The sequence below is a fragment of the Saccopteryx bilineata genome, chromosome 1, assembly GCF_036850765.1.
Source record: "Saccopteryx bilineata isolate mSacBil1 chromosome 1, mSacBil1_pri_phased_curated, whole genome shotgun sequence".
NCBI classification, from domain to species: Eukaryota; Metazoa; Chordata; class Mammalia; order Chiroptera; family Emballonuridae; genus Saccopteryx; species Saccopteryx bilineata.
This window is the reverse complement of record NC_089490.1, coordinates 264,938,249-264,964,366: the sequence shown is the minus strand read 5'-3', so window position 1 is coordinate 264,964,366 and position 26,118 is coordinate 264,938,249. Positions and strand designations below refer to the sequence as shown.

Sequence of the window (26,118 nt, the reverse complement as noted above, 5' to 3'; positions counted from 1 at the left end):
GAGTAGCCCCCACATGGAACCCCTTAACTTTCCCCCTTTTCCTGCTGAAAGTGTCACATCAACTGCCCAGAAACAATTTGTTACATCTTCCAAGACCAACGACCAGATGTCAGACTAAGGCCCTCACTGGGCCAGCCTGATGCCCCCTCCTGCCTGCATTGCCACCTCAGTTTCTACAACCTCCCTTGAGCTGTGCCTGCATCACTTGACCAGAAAACTTCTGTTTATGTCCACTTAAAAGCCTACTGGGCAGGACCTTAATTTATACTAAATGACATCAGTGAGCCAGGAAAACATGTTTTAACCACTAATTTTAGTGAGAAGCCAAAGCTTAGAGGATGGCCCCAAAGGGTCTGGTGATCAATAAACAAATAAGTTGTGGTTTGAGCTCTGCTTGTTGGGTGTGTATCTGTATGTCAGGGAGATGAGTTGGGTCAAAGAGAAACTTAGGTTTTGAATGGAGAGCAAGGATATTATCTACTTGGAATAAGGTTTTTGGGGGTTTTGTTTGTTTGTTTGTTTGTTTGTTTTAACTAGAATTTGAAACCACCTTCTAGGCTATACCCAAAAAGGAAAGTAGGAAATATACTATAACAGATGTGGATTATGTATAAAATGAGTTTATACAGAAGAGATTTTGATGGCCTAGGATAATAAAGATAGCTTAAGATTTGAAAGTGCTTTGCCTGACCAGGCGGTGGCGCAGTAGATAGAGCGTCGGACTGAGATGCGGAAGGACCCAGGTTCGAGACCCCGAGGTCGCCGGTTTCAGCGTGGGTTCATCTGGTTTGAGCAAAAAGCTCACCAGCTTGGACCCAAGGTCGCTGGTTACTCGGTCTGCTGAAGGCCTGCGGTCAAGGCACATATGAGAAAGCAATCAATAAATAACTAGGTGTCAAAACGAAAAATTGATGATTGATACTTCTCATCTCTCTCCGTTCCTGTCTGTCTGTTCTCTCTGACTCTCTTTCTCTGTCCCTGTAAAAAAAAAAAAAAAAAGATTTGAAAGTGCTTTCATGATCAAAGTAATCTTATCTTGTCCATAGCACATACCTGTGCAATATTTTATCCTTGTGCTATTTTTATCCTTGTGTGAGGATATGGAGGCTCACAGAGATTAACTGTCTTGCCCAAGGTCACACAGTCAATAAATGGTAGGGTCAGTACTTGATTCAAAGGCTACTAGACTTGCACTGTGCCACACCTGGAAGACCACAAATAATCTCTGAATATAGCTTAAATTTATCTTCATTTTATTCATAACTTTCAGGAATATGCTTAGCTCTGTTATTGATCAGTGATTGAGAAAATGTATCAATTGGTGTTTTTGTTATTGTTTTTGGTAAGCAAGAGTAGCTTGCTCTACATATCTTAAGCAAATAGGAGGACTTATTAAAAGGTTATGGGGGGCAACTCACAATCAAACAGGGAATCTTGAGGAAGGGGTTAAAAAATTGACCCGAACCAAGAAGACCATACAAACTGTAGAGCAGAAACCAGCTGGCCGAGATGTTGCCATGGCCACTAGTGATGGACACTGCTGCCCACATGGGTCCTAATCATCCCATCCTCTTAGGTCACACCCTGCAGCATCGAGCCCTGGTAGAAAGCCCAGTGGGCAGTCATGTCCTGGCTGCAGGCAGGGAGAAAGAGACTTTCTTCCTTTCACCTTCTACAGCAGAAAGTGGGACCTGGTGGCCCCCTCAGTACCTCTGATCATAGGGACTGTGCCAACAGAAAGAAGGTTAAACATCGAATGACCAAAGAAATGACAAATGTCCTTGACAGAACACTAGTTTAAAAAAAATGCTTTTTTTAAGTGAGAGAAAGACAGAGACAGGAAAGGAGAGAGATGAGAAGCATCAACTCATAGTTGTGGCACCTTAATTGTTCATTAAGTGCTTTCTCATGTGTGCCTTGACTGGGGTGCTCCAGCTGAGCCAGTGACCTCTTACTCAAGCCAGGGACCTTTAGCTCAAGCCAGCAACCGTGGGGTCATGTCTATGATCACAAGCTCAAGCTTGTGACCCCACACTCAAGCTGCATGAGAGCCCGTGCTCAAGGTGGTGAGCTTGGGGTTTTGAACCTGGATCCACTGTGTCCCAGGCCAATGCTCTATCTACTGCACTACCACCTGGTCATGCAAAAAAAAATTTTTTTTTTTCAGTTTTAGAAAAATCTCATAAAAGAGCTTTCTAAGGAAAATTATAAGATACTGTAAAAAAATATTTTATTTTTTTAACTTTTAAAAAAAACTGTGTTTAATCATGCAAAGTCATTGGAGACATCCGTCAGCCTGCACATTGAGAAGAAAACAGAAGTGAAGCCAGCGAGTGCATTAGGCAGTCAGTTTGTGGGTAACCCTCTCTTGTTAGCTCTCTAACCCTGGGAAGTTGCCTGGGTCATCGGGTTACAGCAGCTCTAGGCCACAGTCTAGAAACACACTCCTTGTCCATCCCTTCACTCAGCCAACATTTATTATGCACTTTTCTATGTACTAAGCACTGAAGTTTTCCATACCTGATTCTGGGAATACAATATAAAAGATTCATAAATCCTGGGGAGGGGGAAGCCCTTGTCTGTGCATGTGTATGATGACCTGTGCTTGCATGTATGACTTTGAGTCTGTGTATGATGCAATTCAAGAATTAGAGATACTCTAATTTTTCAAATCACATAGGGGGTTTTGATAATTTATAGAACCCTTTTATCAATAACACTGGGGCACCTGAGAGACTAATATATTTAGACAGTGTTAAAGTTTTTTTTTCATCATCTTCAAAAATCCACCTCCTGCTCAATTTTTTATACACTTTTTGCTATATACATGCACAATGAAAAAATAAAAATTCCTTCTCCGTAGGTAAGTACTATTTTTAGAGAGAATCTCGGGTCTTGAAAGACTTTGTTTCCTACCTTTGGCATGTTTACCATCTTTCAGAACAATAAAGAGGAGGGTGCTCACCAGCGACACATTTATACCCAAAGTCAGGCTCCGTTAGGTGAGAAAGACGGAGCTGGGGCCAGATATGGGGAGAGCTGAACAATGGCTCAATGTTATCATTATTTAAATCTTTTTCTAGACGACAGAGGCACCACCACAATCTGTTGTAATATCCTCTTTCCTGAAGCTGTACCTGGGTTGTATCAGCTCAGTGTCTGTTTTCATAAACCAAATCAGAAAGAGCTCCCAGAACAATGAGGCTTAATCTGCAAAGGCGGAGAGTGGAATGGGCTTCACAAGGACCACTCACTCTTAGGAGAAATTGTGCAAATACTTTTTCAAGGGTCAAAATAATAACCTTTTGTTTCTGGAAGTTAAATGTTGAAGCATTGATGTTTGCTTTTCTAGGTATTTAGAATTGGCCATTTCCATCTGAAGGCAATACATCTTCTAATGCTCTAGTCTCTCACTTCACAGAGAAAGTAAAAGCATCAGTTGCTCAAATGCCTCTATGAACAAGGAAAGTTTCTTGAAGTTCCTCAGTCCCTTGGGCCTCCTCTTACCTTTAGTCCCTGTCCCATATTCTCTGGGGAGCCGGATGCCCTCAGTGCCCTACATCAGTGGTCCCCAACGTTTTTTGGGCCACGGACCGGTTTAATGTCAGAAAATATTTTCACAGACCGGCCTTTAGGGTGGGACGGATAAATGTATCACGTGACCGAGACAAGCATCAAGAGTGAGTCTTAGACGGATGTAACAGAGGGAATTTGGTCATTTTCAAAAAAATAAAACATCGTTCAGACTTAAATATAAATAAAACGGAAATAATGTAAGTTATTTATTTTTTTCTCTGTGAACTGGTACAAAATGACCCACAGACCGGTACCAGTCCGCGGCCCAGAGGTTGGGGACCACTGCTCTACACCACCCCCAACATCCCACCTCCCACCCCTGCCACCAGGCCATTCTGCTCTGGCAAGTTTGGGTATGGGGGCTGCATCTGTGTGGACCCAGCCTGACTCCCTGTTACTAGACTACTCCTTTCAGCACTGCTCCTGCCTCTTCTATCTCTGGGTGTTTCCTCACAGCTTCATCCCGTACACAGAAGGATTGAACTCTGATCTACCACCCTTGTGCCTTCATTTTCCAAGGCACTGCTAATTGAAACCTGCTGTTACCAGTTAATAATTCCCCTCTGCTGACTAACCATCTCCTTCATTCCTTCCCGGAGAACTCTTCCAGCTAGTGATGTGCTCCAGGCGATGACCGTACCAGCTTCTCCACTGGCCCCATGTATAGCCCCTACGTTCAAGTCTCTTCTCATTGCTTCTGAAACATCATCAGCCTTTTTGTTGCTGTCCCAGCTTCAGAGAGGCTAATGCAGTCAGCGATACTGAAACTCAGCCAGGATGAAATAGGCCTCTCCGCCGCCAGCTGTATTAATGAATAAGGAGCTATGGAAACCTCTAATACTAGGTTCTAGAGAGCAACAGCTCTATTTTATAGATTTTGCGGACTTTGGAAAGCATATTTTGTGAGGTCCAAAAATACCCCCTAGCACATGGGTTCTCAGCTGTGCCTGCATGTTAGAAATACCTGCAGAGCTTTTGCAGCTTGTGATGCTCAGGCCATAGCCCACATCAGTTACGTGGGTGCCCTGGGGTAGACTCAAGCTCCCCAGGTGATGGGAAGTTAAGAAGCACTGCCCTCGAGAGCGGCAGGGTTAGGAATTAAACATAAAGATCATCATCTGATATGTTTTCTTTTCCTAAATGAACTTAACTACCTATAAGAGACCAGGATTTTAAGAACAATTATGTACACATTCAAAGCTTTCTGCCTGTTTGTTTTTAGACATGTTGAAGTAAAACTGTTACCAGTAGAGGTTGAAGCTTACTCCATCTTTCCCCCTCATGTCTGTTTCTTAGCTACAGTTACTTTTGCAAAATAAATAAATAAAATTATTGAGCACCTACTATGTATCAGGCACGGGAGGACCCCCAGGAAAGAAAGAAGATGTGATATGCCCCCGCAGAATTTATATCTGCTAGAAAACATGATACATAAGAAAAATAAACAAGATAATGACAAATGTGGTGTGTGTACAAAGACAAAAATATGAAAGGATAATGTAACAGCAAATGCATCCCATCCAGGGGCAGGGAAAAGGCAGCTACCAGAGGAAGTCTTTTAGATGTAGGTGTCTGGAGAATCCTTGTCTGAGGAGCGGCATTTAAGATGAGAACGGATCGTGAAAGGAGCTAGCCATGTGAGGATCTGGGGCAGAGCACTGCAGGCAGAAGGGGCAGCGAGTGCCAAGACCCCGAGGCAGGGGCAGAGCTGGCGAGTTCCAGAACCCGCCAGACTGGAGTGTGGTGGGACGATAGGAGAGCAGGACAAGACCAAGTCAAGGATGGAGTTAGCAGCTAGCCCGGCAGGGCCTTGGTAGGTCACAGGGAAGAGGGGATTTGATTCAAAATGCACTGAAAAGCCAGTGGAAGATGAGGTTTGTGATTTTAAAATGTGTGAGGAAAAGAGAGAGATCAGTTGCTCGGGTAATAGTGGCTTATTTTAGAGGTATTGTTTTAGACGTAAGGCCAGAAGGACTTCCAGATGGATTGAGGGTTGGAGGGGGTGGGTGCGGGAATGAGGGAAAGGGAAGAATCAGAAACGCTGCTTCGTTCCTCCTGGCCTGAGCTGTTGATGGGATGGCAGTGCCATGGCACGGAATGGGCGATCTGGGGGAGGCGCACTTCGGCGGATGAGAAAGAAAAAAGCCAAAGCTCAGCTTGGACATCAGAACCTTGAGATTCCTTTTGGTGTCCATTAATATCCATTAGAAGCTGATGTCTGTTAGGACCAGTCTGGAGCTCAGAAGAAAGGTCAGGGCAGTAAATGTAAATTTGGAAGTCATTGTCATGGAGGTGGTATTTAAAACTCTGGAACTCGGTGGTTTTACCTAGGAAGAAAATGTAAATAGAAAACAGAAGATAGTGAGGGACTGAGCACTAAGGTACTCTTTAAGTTTAAGAAGAAAGAGATCTGCTGAGGGAGACTGAGGAGGGACCAGCGACTGAGGGTTTCAGGGCCTGGATGTCAAGAGGGAAAGTGGCTTCCCAGTGCTTACTGCAGGCTGTGTTCTTACACTGACTGTACAGAAAGAGGAGGCAGAGTAAACCCACCCATCTACACCTCAGCCCTGGCTCTTTGCCTGGTCTGTATTGTGAATGGGGAGACATGGGGAAAAAAAAGAAAAAGAAAAGAAGGAAAGTGTCTCAAGTTGAAGGGTGTGATAGTCGTACCAAGTGCTGCTGAAATGTCGCATAAGAGGAAGACAGACGGATTTTGTGAGACAGAGGTTTTTGTGGAGACTTTGACATGAGCAGTGGAGACAGAAGTCCAGACCTGAAATTTTAAGAGACAGTGGGGTGAGGAAGTGGAGACAGTGACTATAAACACAAGTATCTAGAAGTTTTGCCGTGCCTGGAGGTATCTACTCATTGCCTATTCTGAGTGAGATCTTTAAACACATAGATCCTTACGATGTGCACCTTTCTCTTGTCATGGCACAGTGGACATAGTAGGTGCCTGATCCCAGTTTGAATGTCATATATTCAGAGACTCCCCAGGTTGGGATAATGGTCCCAGGAAACCTGAATCAATGCTAGGGGGAGAACTGCTTCTGTTCTCACCCTGTGTGATTACTTCGGAAGGAGGCTTCCTACCAGCCCACCTCTCCAGCTAACCGCCATAACCAAAGAGCGAATTAGATGGTCAGCTTCAAAGGCTGTACATAAGAGTTGATTATTAAATGACAGAAAAGGTTACCTAATGTAGAGAGATTTTACCTTAAACAGCATAGAATAAGACTTCCTCACATTAATATCTATGTCCACTTAAAACTTGAATAAATTCCTATGGCTTTTTGGGTGAACTAGATTTTCCCTTTCCTTCCACAGCAGACAGAAAGACATGTGTTCTCCTTTATGGAGATTAAATAGTCCTGTTAGCATCTTTGATGTTGTGGCCTTGAGAAACAACTGAATGTGTTTGGTCGGTTACTGTCAGTGAAACAGCTTAATATCTGTTTTAAAAAGCAAAAATCTAGTCTTTTAGGAAAGAGTCTGGGGAATGAAAATGGATAGCGCAAAAAAGACTCAGATACTTAGATGTCTAGGATATCCATACTGACAAGCCCTTTGGGGCACAGTCACTACTGAAATAAATTACTATAGAGGTAGCAATTTAAGTCTCCATTTTATAGAGGAGAATAATTTGTAACTCTCAAAGTCAAAATAGTCTTGCCCTTTAGACCAGCACTCTCAGAACTGGAGTGCCGAAGTTTCTCCAGGTAGGAAATACCCTCATTAGACATTAAGCAACAGCCCAAAAGTGGCTTATACCCTTGGAGCAGGGCCAAGTCTGAAGACAGAAGACTACAGCTATAGCAGTAAAAGGAAGTTCCGATTTCTGTGGACAAACTTCAGTTGGGAGCAAGAGGTGGTGATCACAGTGAGGAAATAGAGGAATCTAGAAAATTCTTAGAGGGACTATGTGAGGAATCCAGTGGGCATCAGATACTCAGGGTGAGGGGGAGGCCAGAGAAAAAGAAATTGTTTTAACCAAAGTGATTATGTTCCTTCTGGTGTTTGTTGCCATGTACGTTCACAACAGAAAATCCAAACATGTGTAGTAGTAACAACAGTAGCAGTGGTAGTAGTCATTGTAGAATGACAGTCCTGGTCCTTTCTGCACTTATTTTTGCAACTCATGTTCGTGAAGAGGAAGATTGATTTCTCATTGAGACAAGGAGTACATATCACACACATTACTTTTCAAAACAAAATGTATAAAAGCATACATGTAGTCTGTCAATCAACCTACATTTCAAGTACTATAGGGATTCTTTTAACTGACATTTACTTACTTGAGTATTGAGTTAAGGGAAGCTCTCCATTCTCTCTGTGAAACCTACTGCTGAACATCCATGTTAGCAAGCATCTGCTAACACCTGCCGTGGACTTCTGCCCACCGGTTCGGCTGTACGTTTATCAAGAGGCAGTTATGTTGGTTTATGTTTATGTTGTAATTCTGATAAGACAGGAGGGCCAAAAAGAGAACTGTTACTATAAAAACTAAGTGGTTGAATACTTGAGAAAGTGACAAAGTGAGCTGGTAAGAAAATAATTGCTATCAAGTTAGATGTGGACAAGGTAACTGTAAAGAGCTATGAACAATAACAACAAAGTTCTAGAAGGAGCCTGCACTTAGTGTGCATCATGAGTGTCTCAGTTCTTGCTGCATCTCAAAGAAATTAAAACTGGAAATTGGAGATGGTGTAGAATGGGTGTGGTTTTTGCCTATGGAGAACCACAGCCAATGGATCCATACTGGAAGGGAAGACTTTCACTGGAAGACTGGTGGATGAGTATATAATTATCAGCTTAAAATAACAGTATAAGATTGTAGCTGACATTAACTCCCCAGTCTCAGTGACACTGAATGCGAGAGTCTCTACTGCAGGGGTCAGGAACCTATGGCTTGCGAGCCAGATGTGGCTCTTTTGATGGCTGCATCTGGCTCACAGACAAATCTTTAATAAAAAAATAATAACGTTAAAATACAAAACATTCTCATGTATTACAATCCATTCATTTCCTACCGCTCATGTTCATGGTTGCAGGTTGCTGGAGCCAATCACAGCTGTCCTCTGGTACAACACCAAATTTTTATTGGATAATGCGTAAAGTACACGGGTTGTTGTATGGCTCTCATGGAATTATTCAATACATTTTAAAATATGTGGTGTTCATGGCTCTCTCAGCCAAAAAGTTTGCCGACCCCTGCTCTACTGTATCTACTAGGGATGTTCACTTTGGAGTCTCTGAGCTTTACTTCATCCTAGCAATTTAGCTAAAATCAAAAGCAATATCCTAGGAATTTGTTAGCCATGAGTTTCTCTCAGTTCTATCCCTGGATCCGTCAGATGCCCAGAAAGCTACATCACAGGCCATTTGCTCTAGATTATAATGGAAATTTCTTCACAGAAATGTGATTTTAGTGTTAGACTCTTGACTTTTATTGAAGGCCCATAAAAGAGATGACTGTATGAAGAGGATCTCTGTCAAACTGCTATATAAGCTTTTTGATATAGTGCTGAAAGCCTGGTACTTGAAGAACCACTCAGTGTTAAATGCCTGAAGGCAGCCACATGAGAAGAGTGGGGAAGAGAGGAAAGGAGAAAGAGAGAAATCATATTCTTAACATAACTGTCTCAGCCCATTAAATATAAAGCTCCTTTCCCCTCTGCTTTAACATGTGTTTCTGTGGACTATGAATTTTAGAAGTTGATAAACCTAATAAATATACATTATTTTTATCCACACAAGCTAAACCATGCATATAGCTAATTTTAATTAATATATCAAAATTTTGAATGTACCTATAAAACTTAATTTTTCAGCTTCAATCATCAATGTTTCCCAAATTGACCTTTTTCACCCCCTACTTTATTTTTTATCTTTAAAAAATTTATTTAACTTACCTATAGCAAATTCAGTTTTTTATTGGACATTTCTCTGAGTTTTGACAAATGCATAGAGTTGTATAAGCACCAGCAACATCAAGATACAAGTTCCATCTCCCCAACGCATTCTCTCCTGCTGCCCCTTGTAGTCAATCTCTGGCCCCCAGTCCAGCTCTTGGGAAATGCAAGTCTGTTTTTATCCCTCTAATCTTGCCTTTGTCCAAACACCACACAGCATGTAGCATTTTTTTTCTTTTGTGGCAGAGATAGGGAAAGTCAGAGAGAGAAACAGATTGGGACAGACAGGAAATGAAAGAGATGAGGAACATCAATTCTTCATTGTGGCACCTTAGTTGTTCATTGATTGATTTCTCATATGTGCCTTGACCAGGGGGCTACAGCAGAGCAAGTGACCCCTTGCTCAAGCCAGCGACCTTGGGCTCAACCTGGTGAGCCTTGCTCAAACCAAATGAGCCCGCGCTCAAGCTGGAGACCTCGGGGTCTCGAACTGGGTCCTCCGCATCCCAGTCTGATTCTCTATCCACTGCACCACTGCCTGGTCAGGCAACATGTAGCATTTTAAGTTGCTTCTTTACTTCTTTTACTTATCTGAGATTCTACTTGAGATCCATTCATGTTGAATTTCATGTTTTTGTATTGCCCAGTAGCATTCCATAATATGGATATTCCATTGCACAGTTTGCTTATCCCCACAACAAACAAAGGGCATTTGTGTTGTTCTCAGCTTTGGTGATTAGGAACAGAACTGCTGCCAGCATTCACATGTGGGTTTTCATGTGAACATCACTTTTTATTTATTTGGGGCTAATACCTAGATGTGGAATTTCTGGATCATGTGGCAATTATAGATTTAACTTCATAGGAAATTGCCAAGTTCATGTACTATTTTGCATTCCAACTAGCAATAAATTGAATTAAAATTTCTCCGCATCCTTGCCAGCACTTAATATTGTTAGCTTTTGTTTCTTTGTTTTAGCCATTCTAAAGAATATGTAAGTACCACATTATGTTCTTAATTTGAACTTGCCTAATGACTAATGATGTTGAGCACCTTTTAATGTGCTTATTTGCTATCCATATATCATCTCTGGTGAAGTGTATATTTAAGTCTTTTGCTTATTATTTATTGGGTTGTTTGTTTTCTTACTGTTGAATTTTGAGAGTTGTTTCCATGTACAGAGTACAAGTCATTGGTCAGAAATATGATTTGCGAATATTCTTCCCAGTATAAAGTTTGTATTTTCAAGTTTTTAACAGTCTTTCATAGAAAAAAAATCTTATGAACTCCTATTTTTAATTCTCTTTTATATAATGCTTTTAGTGTCTTGTTTAACCACTTTGTCTAACCCAAGTCAACAGAGATTTTCTCCTGTTTTCTTTTAAAAGTTTTATACTTTAATGTTTTATATTTGGATCTGTGGTCTATTTTGAGCTAGTTTTGGTATAGAGTATGATGAATAGGCTGAGTTGTTATTTTTTAATATAAATGTCTAATTGTTCAAACACTATTTTATATTGATTTGCATTTTTAAAAATTAGTAAAACCTAATTAAATTCAAGATTACTTTTAATTTTAGAACCTTAAAAATTCAGGAGAGTAAAGAATATTATTCATAATATCATCATACAAAGAATAAACACTAATTATATTTTGATATTTTTTCCGTTTTGTAAATGTCTATATAAGTTAAATAGCATGCATTTTTTTCCATAAGACAATAGTTTTTTTTGTTTTATTCAGTGGGAGGAGGGGAGGCAGAGAGATAGACACCCTCCTGCATATGCCCTGACCAGGATCCACCCAGCAAGCCCACTAGAGGGCAATGCTCTGCCCATCTGGGGCATTGCTCCACTGCTCATCAACCAAACTCTTAGTGCCTGAGGCAGTGGCCATGGCACCATCCTCAGCATGCAGGACCAACTCACTATAATCAAGCCATGGCTTCAGGAGGGGATGAGAGAGAGATATATAAAGAGAGGAGCAAGAGGGGGAGGGTGGAAAAGCAGATGGGTGTTTTTCCTGTGTGCCCTGACTGGGAATTGAACTAGGGACATCCACATGCCGGGCTGACACTCTACCACTAAGCCAAATGGCCAGGGTCAAGACAATGTTTTTATTATAAAAAATTTAGAAACTATAGGAAAAAGCACAGAGAAGAAAATTAAAATTATATTCTTGACTATATACTTTGTTCTTTTGTGTGTGTTTGTGTGTGTGTGTGTGTGTATATATATATATGAACAAAATTATATGTACCACTTGTAATTTTTTTTCATTTAAAAGTATAATTAACTTCTCATATCTTTAAAATTGAGACCATATATAAATACTATTTTATTTTATTTTATATAATAATGTATCCAATCCTTTATCATTAGTTTATTTTCACTTTTTTATATTTATAATATATTTTTATATTTATTACAAATAACACTGTCAAATAATCCTGCATAAAATTACATAAATATATCTATTTATTTCCTCAGTATCAATTTCTAGAAGTGAAATGTGAATCAAAGCATATTACTACAGGGTAGGCAAAAGTAGGTTTAGAGTTGTGAGTACATGAAACACATCGTTTATTCTTTCTTGCATTATTATAATCATAACCAGCATGTCTTTTTACAGAGGAACAACTGTAGACCTACTTTTGCCCACCCTTGTATATTGACTTCAGAGAGACTATACTAATTGATTTTCTTCAATTTGGGTACTGTAGGAAACAGACATTAAGATGAAATTAGAAATGCTAGATATTTATTGAGGGAAACATTTGTAAAGGATTTAGGGGGATGGGAGCAGAAGGAAGGGGGAGCACTCAGCAGGACTGACACCTATGAAGGAAGACAGGGAGGGAAGAAGGAGAGGTTAAGCAGAGCCCCAGATGGCAGTGCAATGCTGAGAAAGCCTCAGCAGAGCCACGGAGGAGCCATGAGCAAAGATTGCCTATTAGAGGAGTCCTACACTGGGCAGAGGTGGCCCAGTTCCAGTGACTCCATCATGCTCAGCATTGGCTGGGATCTCTGGAGAATGTGGCATTGCAATGAACTCTTAGGTGGATCCCAAAAGTAAAACTGCTAGAGGTAGTGAGCTCACTGTACAACTCATGGCACATTCTCTCCTCCATGGCTGCCATGTTTATTTCCCACCAGCAGTGTCCATGAGAGCAACTGTGTTCTGGGATCTGGTCAGCATCCCAGGGTATTAACATTATCCTGAAAAGTGGCCAATGAAGTTGGTAAAAAAATAATACTTCTTGTTTTTGTTTGAGTTTTCTTGATTAGTAATGTAGCTGCACTTATGTTCATTGACATGTTAATATGTCTGCATTTGGCAATTATTTGTTCATCACCTTTGCCTGTTTCCTATGGTGGCATTAATTTTTCTTAGTAATTTTTAAGCTCCTAATGTACTAAATCTATCTTTGTCAAATGGGGTACAAATACTTCAATTTTTTCTTTGTCTATCAGTCCTTTCTCTATTAGTTCATTGTTTTTATTTTTGCTCGAAAGAGTTTCTCTAAGTGAAAATCAGAAATATTTTCATATATTATTTTATTTTATTCAAGTTTTTAATATTTCTTTTTTATTGTAGTATATAATCTAAGGAAGGAATACATATATTTCTAAATATTCACCAATTTTCACAGTACTGTTTTTATAATCATCTATCCTGTCTCCTTACTGACATGCCACCTTAATCAGCTTATTATTTATAGATACACGGCGTGTTAACCGAAGAGGTGAAAGGTCAAGGTAGACTCATGAGTGGCATATGTCTGAACCAACACCAAGCTTTACTAGAGATACAAGGATTCTGGCGAGAACCCAACACAGATGAGGCCCTCCTTTTACAGGGGCCTGGATCCCTCACACACAGCTTCTCCAAACTGTCCGTTTCTCCTGTATTACAGTATGTTTTGAATTCAGATTAACAGCTTAGTTCTGAACAATTTATGTGAACATGCACTTCTGCCCCCCCCAAAAAATGTCATTTTGGTTTTGGGGTTTCCAGTTTTATACTCCTTTAGATAAACAGAAAAATGCTTGCTACTGCCCAATCTCTAGCCAGCCATACGCCATAAATCCATAAACTGCAGGTTTATTTACGATACACAGTCTAGACAGGCCACGTCTATGCTGCCAAAAAGTGTTATTTTAGATAAGGACTCTCTGGTATCTTTCCACTAATAAATACCATTAGCATGTTTATAAAGAGCTCTGGTTAAGGTCACTCATTTTCCCTGAGTAGGGAGGGAGGGAGTCGCAGGCCTGCTGTTAACTCTTTACTGCCCATTTAGGCACTGCTTGATTTTCCAATAAAATGAAACAGACACAGTTTCTTTTGTATCCATTTACATGTCCCATCCAGCACCAAAAATTGAGTAATCTTAGCTCCATGTCTAAAATTCATCAGCATTTTATAGCACTACATTTTAATCTCTAGAATGAACAGAAGTTATTATGCACATGATGCTTTTCTCTTGCTCATGCATCAGCCCTGTGTCCTCATACAACCTTGTAATGTCGATGTTGAGGGAGAACTTCCCTGCCTTATTCCAGGTATTTTCTTCCACCTGGAAGTAGCTTTATTAATGTCATAGTCTGGTCTTTAGATCCAAATCAGGAGTCACATCCCCATTTTATAAACGATTCAACATTGATAATTCATGATAGTTAAATGAAAATGCTCAGAGTGTACATATGTGGCAGGAAAATATATAACTTTCAATAGTACATGTCTTAAACATAGAAAGTCTATGTAAGTGTGAAGAAATACTAAAAAAAAGTTTTAGGATTCGAAATTAATGATTTTCCATTCCATTACTTTGCATAAGATCAGTATAAAAGTACTAGACTACTGAAGACAGTCAACATAAATCTGAAAAATGCATTGAAAATAATCTTTTTTTTTTAGAGCCATCAATATGGTAATGTTGAGAACTATTTCAAAAAGAGTTGTCCTCTGAACAAAAATAGTGGAGGAGTCAATCTGTGGATACACTCAGGTTTATGCTAGGAAAGATCTCTACTGATAGTACATAGCCATGTTATCTATATTTTGTGTATTGATGATTAGCCAGATTGTTGGATGGATGGTTGGGAGCCTTCTTAGGATAATGTCAGCCATGACAGACACATATCTAGAGCACTTCACTCAAAATTAGACAAGATTCTTTTAGCTGCAATGGACAGAAACCATCATGGACTAGCTTAAGCCAAAAAGATAATTAATTGGCATAAGAACTTTATAAAAGTTCTGAAACCAGGTGTGGGGAGAACAGGGTTTGGAGTGGCTTTTCTAAGTAACTAAATCCAGAACTTAAACATGAGGAGGAGTGTTTTTCTGTCACCTTTGTGACAGTTCATCCCCCCTCACTCAAGATGAGCTCCATCTTCCTGGAAAGAAAAGTGGGGGGAAAAATTCCCAAAGAAGGATCAGATTTGCTCCCATCTCTAGAGTAATCAGTGGAGGATAAGGGGAGAGTACTATGATGATACAACTTAGGCCAGTGGTTCTCAAAGTATGCACCAGGGCGCACTGGTGCACCCTAGAAGATTTCCGGGTGTGACCTATGGTATTCCCGAGAAATATATGCCTGTCGGGGACCAAAAAACCAACAGAGCTTTTGGAGTTTAAATTTTGGGGGGACAGAGGTGTGGGGAATTGGCTGTAAGCTGACAGTCTGCCCAACTCCCCACCTCATTTACCTGATTAAGTTGCAAAAAGCTGTTAAGCTGTGCTGCTGGATTGTTTACACTACCCCCCATGTTCCCTGGAAAGACTGGAGGCAAGTTTCTTCTATCCTTTGTTTGGTGTAAGGTTAAGATGATATGTATGGTGGGGGTTTTCTGCACTCAACAGAATTAAGAGTAAAAAGAGAGAAAGTCTTCAATGTATTGATGAGGAAATGAGAGTTTGCCTTTCAAATATATGCCTAAACATTGAAGAAATCGCTAGGACACATCAGGCTCATGATTCTCATAAACACAAGAATGAAAACACTTAACACATTTGTTCTGGGACCTGCTGAATTTGCTAAATCTTACTAAGAATGTATCTATATATATAAAAAGATAACTTTTTTGTCATTTTTTTTATTTTTTAACTCTTTTTTACAAATTCTAAAAAGCATAACTCAAAATATGTAACATAAAAATGTTTTTTAATGTCAGAATAAATTTAATTTTGTCATATTTATTTCATTTAATTACCATAAAAGCACGCTTGGACTTTGTGTTTTTTTCTTTAATATTTGACTTAATTATTATAACATATTTCTCAGAAATTTGTATATAGTGCACCTACAATTATTTGTAGGATTTTAAATGTGCCCCGACTTCAGAAAGTGTAAGAACCACTGCCTTAGGCTGAAGTCCTCTCTAACCATTCACCTGCGGCTAGGAATCAGGGTCATGAAAGAAAATGACTGGTCTGCAGGAGGTACATGAGTGGAGCTGGGAGGTGAGATGTCCCTGGGGAATCTGTGGAGGGTTTGTGGGGAAGCTGCTAAGGTTATCCACTCTGTCCTCCCTGAGGGACAAAAAGAAGGTGGAAGGACAGAGGCCTCTACGACATGGTCTTCAATCACTAACTGAAGTTCTGGGTTCTATTTCCATGGAAAAATAAGGTCCTTGGTATCTTTGTATAATAGGTAAACTTTGAGTATTTTTAAAAACTTTTTAATAGAGTTTACTTGCCAGAAATGCCAAAAAAAAAAAAAAAGAAAGATGATGATGATTTAGATATCCTTGATCATTTACTTTCTGTTAATAGAACAATTATATATATAAGTACACTAATGATGTTTCATAAGTGGTACTTTAGAAGTGGTTGGCTTAGTCTTCATTTAACAAATACTGAGTCAATATATCAAGCACTGCATTAGATACTGGGGCAGAAAAGTAAGGTGCAGCTCCTGCCTTCAAGCTTACAGTGTAGTTGGAGATAGAAGGAAACACACAGGCCATAATAATTCAGTATTATACATATCCTTCTAGGGTTAAGTGTAGCATGTATTGGTATTTCACAGAGATAGTGCTTAATGTAAGTTAGGAATTTTAGGGAGAATTTCCCAAAGAAAGTAATACTGGTAAATAAGATGTGATTTTAAGAGTGGATAGGATTGGCCTTGGCCAGTTGGTTCAGTGGTAGAGCGTCAGCCCGGCGTATGGAAGTCCCAGGTTCAATTCCTGGCCAGGGCACATAGGAGAGGTGCCCATCTGCTTCTCCACCCTCCCCCTCCTCTCCTTTCTCTCTCTGTCTCTCTCTTCCCTTCCTGCAGCCAAGGCTCCATTGGAGCAAAATTGGCCCTGGTGCTGAGGATGGCTCCATGGCCTTCACCTCAGGCGCTAGAATGGCTCCGGTTGCAACAGAGCAACGCCTCAGATGGGTAGAGCATCACCTCCTAGTGGGCATACCGGGTGGATACCAGTTGGGCGCATGCGGGAGTCTGTCTGTCTGCTTCCCAGCTTCTCACTTCAAAAAAATACAAACAAACATTTGGGCAGTGATGTTAACCTGAATTTGGTTAGTGTAGTGAGAACAGAAAGAAGCAAAAGGAATTAAGCCTAATTCAGAAGCTAGAATTAAAGGGGTTAATTTTAACTGAAGAAACAAAGAGGAAAATAAATTAAGGCTAACCCATAAAATTCTAGCTTGGTCATTTGAGTAAGTGGGAATGCCATTCATTGAGATAGGGACTATAAGAGGAGAAGATTTAGGGGTAGGATAATAACATCGATGTGGGATACCTGTGGGAAATCAAAATGGAAATGAAAAATAGACTGTTGTATAAATGGATCTGAACCTCAGTAAATGGCCTGGGCTGGAAGTGAATGTTGTAAGTGTTAATGGAAGTAACGGGAATGGGTAAGGTGGGTGGGAGAGTGAGTAATGTGAGATGAAGAGTGCCCAGCAGAACCCAGCGGTAACACCAACAGGGAGAACAGAGATAAAGGAGCCAGCACAGGAGATCAACAAGCAGCGCCCTGGGAAGTAGAAGTGAAACCGAGAAAGGCAATATCACAAAAACAAGGAAGAGAGACTTTCTAAGCAAAAAGAGAAGTCAAGAGAGTGGAATGCTCCAGAGAGATCATAAAATAACTGAAAATTGTTCATTAGATTTGACAGCAAAAATATTAAAAACCTTGGGAAGAACTATTCAGGGAAGGAAGAGGACAGTGGTTGAAGCAAGACAGGGAGATTAAAATAAAGAGAATGTTTGAAAGAACTTTGTCTATAAACGAAAGGATAGGCAAGAATGGGTGGGGACAGAGGGTTAAGGTATTATTTAAGGTGAGAGAAACTTGAGTATGTTTATTCTAGCTGTTGTACAGTTAAAACTACCAACAATAGAATGATTCCCCAAATGAAGCAGAGCACATTGACTTTGTTCATTATTCTTCAATGGACAATTTATTTAATCCCTACATGTGTGCATATCTGTCTAAAAACCACCTACATCAGGATGTAGGACATTTCCTGTACCTCAAAAGGTTCCCTCATTCCTCTTCCCACTCAGCCTCTCCCCCAAGAGATAAATAACCACTGTTTTAATTTCTAGCACCATAGATAAGTTTTGCCAGTTCTTAAACTTCATGTAAATGAATTTATACAGTATATCTGTGATGCATGTAGCAATTTTAAAATATACTACAATTTATCTATTTTCCTACTCAATGACTTTGAGTTGTTCTGATTTAAGGCTATTATGAATAAAGTTGCTATGAATATTCTTGTATATGATCTTTTGGTGGACATAGGTTTTCAATTTTATGAGAGTAAAATGCTGTCTCATAGCATAAGTAAATATCCAGTTTGAGTAAATATAAAATATGTATTACTACAGTTTTTAAAAAAGCGGTAGTGCCAATTACTCTCCCAATATAAAGGTATAGAAATTCTTCTCAGGGAAGCTTGGTACTGTTTTTAACTTGAGCTTTCTGGTGAGTAAACATTTTGAAAGTCAGGCTTTCTTGATACAAGCCACAGTTTCTCAGTTGGCATTTGTAAACATTTCAAAGCTTTCTACCTTAAGCATTTTCCATTATTGGCTACTGCCCTTCAGTAAGCCAAATCTAATATTAAAAACATGTAAACAGAATTCAGATGTTTCATGAGAAAGAGATAATTTAATTCTCCTTTAAAGTCAGCTAAATCATAACATAATAATCAGGAAAATCCCGTCAGAAAGAGTCTTACTTCTAATTATGAAGATGTAGGAAATATTACCATCAATGTCCTAGCAAGAATTGAGTGGCTTATATTATGATGAAAATTCTTCCTTGATACATCTATTCCAATTTACATTCTGTGTAAGTAGTGAGTTTGGAGTTAGTAGCTGTTTCCTCTTTTCATTTTAATTTCAATAAACTGTATTTAAAATTATAATTAACTATGATCAGAATTGTAGGCTCCAGCGTTTTTGAAAAATGCTAGTAAATCTTTTGGCAGAAAATAATAAAATAGAATAAACTGTTGGCATAAAATTGAATACGGACTATTCTCTAATTTGACCTTCAAGCTTTCCTTCTTTTTGATGTGGTTTCTATTTGATGCAATATCTGAAACCTGACAAAGAAAATAAATATATGACTTTCAAATAACATTTTCTGTATAATTTATTGTTGCATCATATAAATCTTTATTCATGTTAATGTTACAGATGAAACTGATGGTCAGCATCACCATCTAATGAATTATTTAATTCTCACAAGTATCATAGGAAATCTGTGAGGAAATCTGTTCACTCATTTTACCAAAACAAGATTTTAGTGTAAAACCCAAAGTGATAAAAGTACTGAAAAATAATAGAGATACAGGCTTTTATAATTGAGAGGGAAAGACCTTCCTAAAAATGCCATCAAAGCCAGTGGCCATAAGTAAAACATTTGACACATTTGATTGTGTAAAATTTTAAATACTCAGGTAAAACAACACCACATAGAAAAGATCAATTCATAATGTGGAGCATTTTATTGGACAACTGACTTGGTCTCTCCAAGAGAGTCAATTTCATAGGGAAAAAAATGGCAAGGGACAGCTCTGGATGAACAAGAAAGGAAAAAAACTGAACATCCTTATGTGAACCTTGACTGATTCCTGGCTTTACAAATTAAAAAATGGTAGTTAGGGACCATAAGAGAAACTGAAAAATATGATAGATGGTATTTAGAATGTTTTCTGTATTAATTAATTATATAATTAATGTATCTATTTTTCAATTAATTTTTGTAGTTATTTATTTGAAATTGAAGGAAAAAATATTTTCAACAGATGTTTCATAAAGAAGTTAATAACGAACTTTTAAAACACTTACAAATTAGCCTGACCTGTGGTGGCACAGTGGATAAAGCGTCAACCTGGAAATACTGAGGTCGCCGGTTCAAAACCCTGGGCTTGCCTGGTCAAGGCACATATGGGAGTTGATGCTTCCAGCTCCTCCCCCCCTTCTCTCTCTCTGTCTCTCCTCTCTGTCTCTCCCTCTCCTCTCTAAAAAAAATGAATAAATAAAAAATTTAAAAAACAGTTTTTTAAAATAAAATAAAACATTTACAAATTAGTAATAAATTCTTAATGAATAAAATAAGCAAAGGATATGAAGTCCCAAATCATGAAAGAAGAAATAAAATGGTCAGAAAACATATGGCAAATTTTCCTAGCTTGCTGATAATCAAAACAAATGGAAATTAGATTGCCAAAGATTGAAAAAAAGATATGAAATCTATAAATATTCTCAGAAAAGGCCTATAGAGGACATACATTAGTTGAGAGTTGATGGATGATTATTTAGCAACATTTAACAAAAGCCTTAAAAATATTCCCATTTTTTGTAAACCTGTTGGCCATGTTTATTTATATCTTTTTTTGTAAACTGTCTCAGCATCATTAGTGGGCAGGGAAATGCAAACCAAAACCACATGAGATACCATCTCACACCTGTTAAGATAGCTCTTATAAAACAGGCAAGAGATAAGTTTTGACAAAGACATAAAAAAGGGAACCCTTATACACTGTTGGTAGGAACATAAATTGGTATAACTATTATAGAAAACAGTATGGTAGTTTCTCAAAAACTTAAACATAGATCTACCATATGATCCAGCAATTTCACTTCTGGATATACATCCAAAAGAAATGAAATTGGTATACAGTGGTACCTTGATATATGAGTTTAATTTGTTCTGTAACCGAGCTCGTAAATCAGTCAACTCTTATATCAAACTGCCGATACAGGACCCGTGTGCCAACGCACCAACTAGTGGCAGCTTCCTGAATCATGACTCATATCTAGGAATTTCGCTCAGATCTCGAACAAAAATACGGACCAAGTCACAGCTCATATCTTAAAAAATTCATATGTTGGTCTGTTTGTATCTCAAGGTATCACTGTATGTGAAATCTAAAGTATCCAAATTCATAAAGGAGAGACTAGAAAGGTAGTTAGTTGGCAGGGCTGGGAAGTAAGAAAATGGGGAGATTTTGGTCAAAGGTACAAAGTGTAAGTTATGCAGGATTAATAAATTCTAAAGATTGAATGAACAGCATGATGACGATAGCTAATAATACTGTACTGTACACTTGAAATTAGCTAAGAGTGCCTGACCTGTGGTGGCGCAGTGGATAAAGCGTCGACCTGGAAATTCTGAGGTCGCCGGTTCGAAACCCTGGGCTTGCCTGGTCAAGGCACATATGGGAGTTGATGCTTCCTGCTCCTCCCCCCTTCTCTCTCTCTCTCTTCTTTCTAAAATGAATAAAAAATAAAAACAAAACAAAACAAAAAAACTTTAAAAAAAAAAAAAAAGAAATTAGCTAAGAGCATAGGTCTTAAGTATCTCTACCACATGCACAAAAATGGTAACTATGTGAGGTGATAGATATGTTAATTAATAATAATCATTTCACAAATGTATATATATATCAAAGTATCATACAGTGGTACCTTGAGATATTAATTTAATTCATTCTGTAACCAAGCTCGTAAGTCAGTCAACTCGTATATCAAACTGCCGATACTGGACCCGTGCGCTAAAGCACCAACTAGTGGCAGCTTCCTGAATCACTATTCGTATCTCGAAATTTTGCTTGGATCTCGAACAAAAATACAAACCGAATCACAGCTCGTATCTTAAAATATTCATATGTTGGTCTGTTTGTATCTCAAGGTACCACTGTATTGTATACTTTAAATGTGTATAATTTTTGTCAGTTATACCTCAGTAAAGCTGTAAAAAATATTCCCACCTTTTATTCAGAAACTCCAATTGTAATGAATTATGCTAAGGAAATAATAATATATTTTGTAAGGACTTATGGATAAGTTTTCCTTAAAATGAAATTTTGTATGTATACTAACATGGAAGAATATTCACAATGTAGCATTATTCTAAAAGCAGGTTACAAAATACTATGTATATAATACCATTTATTATAAATTTATAGATTTTATATATTATATATTCACTTAGGAAAATATCTGAAAAATGCAATAAGAGTAAATTATTACTGCATGGAATTATGGGTGACTTTTTTATCTTCTTTATTCTACTTTCTGAAGATTCTATAGTGAGCATTTATTAATTTCTTATTATAGAAAAAATCTTACCCAAAAGAAAGCAATCTGTTACGTACTTTTCTTCTGAGAAGAGTTTGGCTTCTACCACCTTTTAGCATACAGAAAGGTGCTCAGAACCAACTTGATTATAGCTCCTGCTATATTTTTGATTTAAATCTATATCGGGAAACACGCAGTACTGTCCCACATATCTCCACAAAGCCCTCTGAAGGTATTCAAATTAAGTCTGATCCCTTGCTTTCATAATTAAACAAAGAGAAGGCCATTGAGATGAACTGGCTCCCTTCCTTCTGTCAGAGGGAAGTGTGGTGAGTGGGGAGCCATGGCCCCTGATTATTTCATGGACCCTCAGGAGTTGTTTTTAAGCAGTTATCCATAAAAGTTCATCATGCTAACAAAGCCAATTGTGACTGATTTGTTATTTTTAGAGATTGACTCATAAAACCAGTACAGTTATACCATTTACTGAACCCTAACTTGAATAAAACCTAAATATTGCCTTTTAAGTGAATTTCAAAACAAAATAATTTTTAAAAAATAATTTTAGATTTACAAAAAAAGAAATATAAAGAATACTTGCATATCTATTGGAAATATTTTATTCACTTACTATAAATGTTTTACCTTGTTTGCTTTATCTTTTGATACATAAGTATCAACTATATCATTATTTTCTGAATCATTCAAAGGTAAGTTGTATATATCATGGCCCTTTACACTTAAATATTTTAGTGTATATTTCCTAAGAATAGGGATATTGGCTTACATAAAATAGTACAGTTATTATAATCATAAAGGTACACTGAAACAATAATCATCTAATCTATTGTCAATGTTCCGTTCTTGTCAGTTGGCCTAATACTGTCATTTATAGCATTTTCCCCTTTCCAGGATAGTTTCTACTCTAGGTCAGGCATTGCAGTTTGTTGTCATGTCTCTTTAGCTTCCATTAATCTGGGCTATTTCTACCGATTTTTCTTTATCTTTTATGACCTTTTTGAAGACTCTAGCCTCCCTTTTTAATAGAACATGTTAGTCTGCTCTGGCTGACACAATAAAGTACCATGGAATGAGTGCTGAAGCAACATAAATTTGTTTTCTCACAGTCTTGGAGGCTGGAAGTCCAAGATCAAGTCCAGGATAGTTGGATTGTGGTTTGGACCCTTTCCCAGTCTTGCATGTGGCTCCCTTCTCACTGTGTCTTTATGTGGCAGACAGAGGGACAGAACAAGCTTTCTGGTGACTCTTCCTATAAGGGCATTAACCTTGTCAGAGGGCCCCACCCTCATGATTTTATCTAACTAATAATTTCCCAAAAGCCCCATCTTCAAATGCTATCATACTGGGGAATTTTGAGGGAATACAAACATTCAGTCCATAACAGAACATTCCTCATTTTGTAAAACAAATGTACTTTCATATTAAAAGTGAAATGATTTAAACCTATGAAACAGTAATTTTCTAACACCATTAAATCAGAATAAAATTATAGCAGCAATTTCCCAAATTGAATGCTCACCAAACTGATATTTTATTTCATTGAAACCCAGTCATTACCACCTACTCTCTGTATTGGTCTTTCCATTTATGCATCACCCTGGTTCAAGACTGTGCCCCCTCTGCCAACACAGTATTAAAATAGACCAAGATCACTCTCTACAGAAGCACACTGTCTTAAGGGAGACCGCCTATATCAGAACCATGGCATGTGTTGCAATTCATCTTGACATGCCAAGTATTCAGGAAAAGTATTTCAGATCAGCACCTGGCTGAGAAGACCAGGGGGACTTCCTTTGCAGCTTCTGATCTTTTTAAAGTCAGCATAAACAGCGTGCTTTTGCTGCATTTTGTTGAAGTATTGCATCTTTCTCTCATTACATGTTAAGCCATTGTTTATATTGAATTCATTCATTCATGTTAGTTTATAACTTTTTAGAGTTAATCTAAAGTCCTTTAGAGTTTAAATTTTAAGAACATGTTTTATTGGTCCAATTAGGTATCCTCTAGTTCACATATAGTTTCTTGTTAAAATATATCTGTTAACCTGGTATACTCACATACAGTTTACCAGTGTACCCAAACAGTACTAGCTCAGCTTACCAACTTTATCTTTGATACCTTACAAACTTGATCTTTCCTCATTATTTAGAATCAGGATATTCACCTTTGTCAAATTTTTTTTTTTCAAAAATTAAAGCATCTCGTCATTTCTTATCTACAGAATTCATTTTTCTTACTTCCAAGGTACATTCCAAAGTAAATTATCTCTATATTATATGCCTTTTGATGATCACAAAATGTTGAGAGTGTATTCTAAGGTAAACAGTCTAGAGAAGTATATCCTCAAATTAACAGTTCCCAAAAATGATATTTTAAAATGTACATATAAAGAAAATTCTAATTTTTTTCTTATTTTTTTATTTCTTCATTTTCTATCAATTATGATTACTTCTTCCAAAGTCAATGATCTTTTCTAAATAGCTTCCCAAAGTTTATCTAGTTTTTAGACTATACGAGCTACTTTTTTTGATTATTTAGCCTTTCAAATAAGATGTTATGACACTGAATTCTAGGGGTTACTTTTTCTGTTTTTGTTTTTACCCTAATTTGTCAACAAAGCAGAATTTTCCTTTGCTTTTGTAAAACAAAGTTTTAGACTATAATTGACCTCATGTACCTAATACATCTTTGTTTTTAATGTTTTCTATATGTGAAGCAGCTATTTAACCTGATTTAATATCATCTAGAATCAGATTTTCTTTTCTGTGCTCTATATCAACTCTGAACACCTGGATCTGAATTTAAATGGAGGGTTTTTAGACTTTTATTTTTTAATATAAATTTTAATTTAATTTATTAGAATGACATTGGATAATAAAATTATATAGATTTGAGGTGTACAATTCTGTAACACACAGTGCTGTATGTTCACGACCCCAAGTCAAGTTTCCTTTCATCACCATATAGTCCCCTTTTACCCACTTATACCTCCCTCCACCCACCTTTTCTTCTGGTAATCACCATAGTGTTTTTGTGTTTATAAGGGTTTTTTTTCTTTGTTTAATCCCATCACCTTTTCACCCAGCCCCCCAAACACTATCCCCTTTAACAGCTCTCAGTCTGTTCTCTATATCTTTAAAATGTGAATAGCTACATCAGAGAGTCTTGTGTATCCTATTTCTGGCAATACACTGCGTTAGAGAACTCTAAAATGTACAAGACAGATAAGTTGTATAAAATATGACAAACTATTTTTAAATGCATAACTGCTGAAGAAATGAGTTTCTCACCTAAGGTATGCTTGTTCTTGCCACTCCAGATCCCGTTTCTGCCCTTCTCCACCCTGTATCACCAGGAGCCTTTGTCCCTTAGCTTCCAATTGAGCTTAGTCACTGGGCACCCTGGCCAAAGTTTGGAGGGACAGGGAAGAATGAAGTCAAGGTATTTATTCTTCTGTCTCCCTCCCTCCCTGTGAGGTCCTTTGAACTGGCTGTGTCCCATAACCACAGATCACCGTTCCAGCCAAGGAGGCCTACACTGTACAACTCTCTCCCCTTTCATCATTTGGTGCGTAGGAGTCGTGACAGTGCCATGTGGTGAGCCTCAAGCCACCCATACCTTTGTAATCCCTATGTAAATAAATGCTCTTTGAATCTGTCATTTGTTTTCTGTTGGGATTCTGATATAAACCAAGGCACTGAAAGGGCTACATGTTTAATAAAAGGTAGTCTGGGGAAAATGTACCTCCAACACAAGGAGATAAATAGAATGTTTGTTTGACTCGACCTTCCAAGAAATTTTAACTGTGCTTTACATTGCCATTGCAGTCCAAAAGTAATACTCCCCAGAATCTACACAGTCCTGCTGAATATGGGACCTCAAACTTAAATTGTAGAACACTTAGAAAAGAACCTAGCAAAGGCGAGCATAAACATGCAAAATAAACAACAGGAAGTGAGTCTTCAAGGCTCCAATTAATAGCATTACCTGATAATGACCTACAGTGTGTCTTAAATTATTAAAGACACAAAAGAGAAACTAAAAATATG

The 26,118-nt window shown here is 38.1% G+C and overlaps 1 protein-coding gene and 1 non-coding gene across 2 annotated transcripts in view; both read left to right on the top strand.

Annotated features, from left to right (window-relative positions):
- The window catches only part of RGS7BP (regulator of G protein signaling 7 binding protein), a 113,459-nt gene that overhangs the window by 28,708 nt on the left and 58,633 nt on the right, over window positions 1–26,118 (top strand). The window lies entirely within an intron of this gene.
- LOC136321266 (small nucleolar RNA SNORA51) lies at window positions 6,055–6,185 on the top strand. Its single transcript, XR_010728536.1, has one exon. It is a non-coding gene; the product is annotated as a small nucleolar RNA SNORA51 (small nucleolar RNA).